Source organism: Cavia porcellus, unplaced genomic scaffold (genome assembly GCF_034190915.1).
Source record: "Cavia porcellus strain 051 isolate PalLab524CR breed Dunkin Hartley unplaced genomic scaffold, mCavPor4.1 scaffold_9, whole genome shotgun sequence".
NCBI lineage: Eukaryota > Metazoa > Chordata > Mammalia > Rodentia > Caviidae > Cavia > Cavia porcellus.
In genome coordinates, this window is record NW_026947492.1 from 19,197,763 (window position 1) to 19,202,970 (window position 5,208).

The following is a 5,208-nucleotide window of genomic DNA, read 5'->3' on the forward strand; positions in this document are numbered from 1 at the left end:
TCCTGTCTGAAGGGCACCTGGAGCCTGTGTGGCATCGCCGTGGTGTCTCGGGGACATGGGCTGCTTTCTGCTACCCAGTCTAGGACTGCGCAAATGAAGTACCATCCGGCCTCAGGACAGGACCGTGGGGTTTTGTGAACCATTTCTATTTCTAACTTTGGGAACTTCAGGAAGGTTTTCCCCAGGCCATCTTAGTAGCACCACTTCAACCACTCACCAGGTAAAAAGAACTGGCACAACCACCAGCTAAACCTCCTGTCACCCTGTCAATGATCTGGTGACACTGGAAGACTTCAGAACTGCAGCTCTTTCTGGGTCCCCCACCGAGTATCTGTGCTCTTCTTCAAACGGGCCTCTTCCTCGGGAGTCAGAGATCCCATTCTGTCCCAGGACACAGGGACACTAAGGGAGATGTCATCTGCTTCACAGAGTCCCTTTGTCATGTAGAAGCTGGATGCACCCTCCTAAGATTCTTCATCACACTTTCCGCCTCAGACAGGCCAGGGGCCCCGACATGCAGCCTTAGTGTGAGCACTCCATGAGCTCTGTCAGCCACCTGTTAGAAAACCTCTTTCCAGCGCTCCTTCTCCCCATCAGCTCCTAACTCAGGTTGCAGATTACTCAAGGTGACATTCCACCTAGGGACACTGGAGTCTCCACACTCCCTGAGGACTCTTGTGAACTCCTGGCCTTTCCTCATCAGGTAACGGAACTGGGCTGAATCCTGGTTGCAACCACTTCCACTAACACAGTTCGTGGGGAAGCCACTGATCTTCCAAGCCACATAGTTCAAGAGACCCACTGCATTGGAAGCAACAAGGACTTGCAGTCTGTACTCTGCTTTACAACATGTTAGGGAGGATGAAGATGTCCACACTACACTGGGCCAGATAGGGACGGCTGTCTCCTTGCTGACGAGGCCCAACTGTGATCATAACCAGCCTGGAGTTTGTGGTTACATTACAGTCTTTGCTAGAGACAATTTTTAGTGCTCTAAGGCAAAGGATTCCATGGTGGACAGCCATCATGTCCCCCTTCAATTTGTCTTCCATGATGCAAGTTAACTCAAGTTCCTCTGCCAAGTCCTCCATTAAGATACTGATGGCACAGGCCATGCCAGCAGCACCAGCTCAGACCACTGTAATCCTACTCTGGGCACCTGTTCTTCCTTAAGCAAATGCACAATCAGCTGATCCTTGAGATGGGCCATTTTGGATTTAGGACCAAGAGGAATATGGGGCGTCGTCGTTGGGGTGTGCAGTTCTGAGGTCCGAATTCAGCAGCAGCGGCTCTGGCTCCTGGTGTACTTCTCCTGGTTTAGCTCTCAAAGCCATTTGCTTCTCAGTTCCCTCAGGAGGTGGCCGCTCTGAGTGGTCAGGAGCAACGGACTCTGGGGCTGAGGACGTGGCTCACAAGCGAGCTTGGATGGCAGGTGTAAGCCCTGGGTTCTCTCTAGCATTGAGAAAACAAAGCAAACGAAAGGCAAATGGGACAAAAAGACCAGGGCAGGGAATCAGGGAGATTTCAGGTCTCTTGGGAGTACTTCCAGCTCTCAACCCCAGCTCCTCCATCCTTTTGTTTTCCAGACAAAGGAGTGTCACTGTTCGGAGTATGGACGACCAGGCTAAACTCGCCCGGATCCCACTCCTGGCTTACTCTTGGGCTATCCAATAGCCCTGAGCAAATGACTTCACCTCTCTGTGCTTCGGTTTCCTCATCCACAAACTGGAGTTAATAGAATCCACTTTACAGGGTTGTTGTGAGGATTAAAAGACGGAACATAAGGGGCTGGGGATTTAGTTTAGCGGCATAAGGGCCTGCCTTGCAAGCAGGCAGTCATGAGTTCAATCCCTGATACCGATAAAAAGACAAAAAAAAAAAAAAAAAAAAAAGACCGAATATACGTAAAATGCCTAAAATAACGCCTGGTACATGGTTGGCACTAATGAACACAATAAACACTAGCAATTATTACTAAATAGCAAAGGGAACTGAAGTCACACACCAGAGGAAGAGGCTGTCCCAGAAGACGCTTTGAAAGGTAAGGAGGAGGCTTCTAGATAAACAAGTAAAGTGTTTCCACGAGAAACAAGCAGATGTAAAGAAGGAAGACCACCCGAATAGGTGGTGGGATGGCAGCTGCTTCTCTAGGTCCAGGGAGCCCAGGCTGGCAACCGTTCCACAGAATCAGAAGCCTCGGTGGGTGGTCCAGTCTCCAAAAGCCCACAGCTCTTAGCCCTGCTGGATGCTCAGGGTCGTGTTTGCCTGGGCAGCCGCCCTTTGTGGCTCCTGCATCCTCCTCAGCCTCCTTGTGGCCTCTCCTCCTCTGACCCTCCCAGGTCCACCCCCAGGAAGATGTGCTCAGCCCTCCCAGAGGACTCACAGCTTCCACCTCCAGGTCTCCAAGCACGCAGGTGTCCTGCCTGAGCACTCCGCCTCCCTGCTCATCTGGGAATCCTCCTGGACTTCGTGGTGGCCAGCTCTCTGGGACACTTTCCCTCCCCCTGAAGACTGGGCAGTGCCCCTAACCTGTGCTCCTGTAGCACCCTGCCCTTCCCTTTCCCCCATCTGTGAGTCAGTGCAGGCTACTGTGACACAACACCACAGGCTGGCGGCCTGGACAGCAGAAATCAATTTTCTCTTAGTTCTGGGGGCTGGAAGTCCAAGGCCGAGGTGCTGTCTTCTGACTTACAGGTGGCTGCTTCTCCATGTCCTCACATGACCTTTGAAGACAAAGCAGGAGTCAGGAGGGGAGGAAAACTGCAGAAGAGAAGAGAGAAGAGGGAGAGAACACACTCAGTGGTCTCTTCCAGTTCTGTTTTGTTTCATTTTGTTTTGGGAATCAAACCCAGGTCCCCGCTGAGCTACATCCCTGGCCCCCTCTTCCAATTCTTATATAAGAACACCAGCGCTGTTAGAGGAGGCTCTACCCTTAAAACCTCCTTTAACTTCACCTCCTTAAGGGCCCTGTTTCCAAATACAGTCACACTGGAGTTTAAGCTTTCACCAAAGGGGTTTTCAGAGATTTGGGAGATGCAGCGCCTTCCACAGCGCCCATGAGATAATACGTTCCGTGAGGCACGGGCTTGTCCATTATTTATTTTTGTGTTCCCCGGCACACATCCATACCCCATCCTACCTCTCGGTGATTCTCTGTCTCTTATACAGTTCCTGCTCATAGCGAGGGCTCCATAAATATCTGTTGAGTCGTTGAATGAATAAATGGAGTCAATTACATGTGATGGTAGGATTTTACAAACGTCAGTGCTTGAATGTGATCTACTTTAGGTTCCTCACTTTACAGACGAAGAAACTGAGGCACAAAGGTCCTTTCTGGTTCCTGGCAGGGTGACAGCTGGACATCAGCATCTCTGTGCTCCGTTTTGGCTTGGATTTAGAGCTTTCACAGGGTTTACTAAACCGATGGCTCTTTTAAAATCTGTTCTGAATTTCCTTGCAAGGAAAGCATCCTTGGTCTTTCACTGGCAAGCAAAAACCCTCCGTTTCTTTGTCTCTCTTGCTAACTGGAAGGTTTCCTCCTGTCCTAGTAATCATTTAAGGAAATCTTGTTCCTTCCTGGAGTCTGGGCAGGGGCCACAGGGCAGGCCTGGGGTCCCACGGGGACCTAGGCAGATGTTCTGATTCCAAGCTGACAACCCAGGTGTGCGGCTCTTTCCCATTCCTGCTCCTCTCTAACAGATTGTGTTAACTGTTTGTCACTTGCTTATGCAAATCTACCTCTTTCCACATTAAAATGAACCCAATTACAAAGTGAAATTTCACAATTAAACCACTTAGTGAAGGACATTAAGTAACCAGAAGGAATTGATTTGTTAAAAATCTCAGTGATAACTACCAAATGTTTCTGAAATGTGACAAAGTCCTCAGATTGTCTTTAAACAAACGCGCACACTTGCACATTTTCACACCCACAGACACAAGCACATATTTTCACACACCTGGTTTCCATCTTCTCACTATGGGACTTGTTCTTGCTCCTTTTCTGGGTCTAAATTTTCCCCAAAGAGGGGAAATTCCACCAGCCATCAGATCATGTCTGCAGAGTTCTTGGAAAGTTTCCAAAAGAAATGGCCACTGGGCAGAGGAAGCTGGGGGAGCCAGGAAAATAGCAGAAGGTGTAATGGTTTTAATAAAGCTTCTTTGCCACCTTGTGATTGATTGATATGTTCTGGCATTTGTTTCCCTGCTCTGTTGTAATCGATAGCAGTTATAGGCCAAGTTGCAGAAAAGGGTGAGGATGTGGGATGGGGGCGATATTGATCGGGTCTTTACAGGAAAGAGCCTTTCCTGGGGACTGCAGTGTGGTGGCCACTAGGGCAGGACCTTGCTGTCCCTGGGAAAGGTTACCTTTCCTCAAACCCCCCTCACCCCACTCCACCAGGCAAGATGCCAAGGGTCAGAAATTTGGAGCTGAAAAAGGACAGACAGGCATCTACTTGAAAAACTAGGCTTTCTGATATTGGAGGAGCTAAAGTTAGATTCACCTCTCTCACTGCGTTCCTGATCAGAGGGTAGCGCCCTCAGTCTCCTGGGCTGCTATGGAGACAGGCTGGGAAGGGCCTTTGATGCTACGCTTATGCATTCTAGGCTCCATCTATACCTGGGAGTGACCAGCTTATGTGGCCACATGTCACTACTCACTCAGAGGTGACATTAGCAAAGAGTCTGGAGTCACACCACCTGGGTGGGGGCCTAGCCTTGCCACGTCATGTGTGACTTTGGCCAGTTGGTTCATCTTCTGTATCTTGATTTCTCCATGAATCAAATGGAGATGACAGCATCTATTTCCTAGGCTTGCTATGACAGGTATATAAGTAACCTATGTAAAGAACATGGAATAGCCCTGGCATACAAGAAATTCTCAGCCTGTGTGGCTCTTATTGTAGTGGACACCCAGACTAACGTCTGTAATTTGTGGGTAAGAATTTAAAGGGGCAAAGTTTTCTAATCAAACAGGGTTATCAGCACTCGCCTTCTGGTTGTAAGAACCAGAGGCTCAGGACCCAGCACCTGCTAAATAATTCTCTTAGTTCATCAGTCCAGTAGCTACAGGATTTCACAGCCTTTTTTTGGATGAATTTTTTTCTCCTGAAAGTCTTCAAAAAGAAGGGCGAGGTCCAGATTCAAAGGGAGAGGGCTAAACTGGATTAAGTACAATAGCTCCAGAGTCCTACAAGTCCAACCAAG

At 49.0% G+C, this 5,208-nt stretch overlaps 1 pseudogene; it reads right to left on the minus strand.

Annotated features, from left to right (window-relative positions):
- Positions 1 to 293: 293 nt before the first annotated feature.
- Positions 294 to 1,210, minus strand: LOC100720715 (L-lactate dehydrogenase A chain-like; annotated as a pseudogene).
- Positions 1,211 to 5,208: the final 3,998 nt, after the last annotated feature.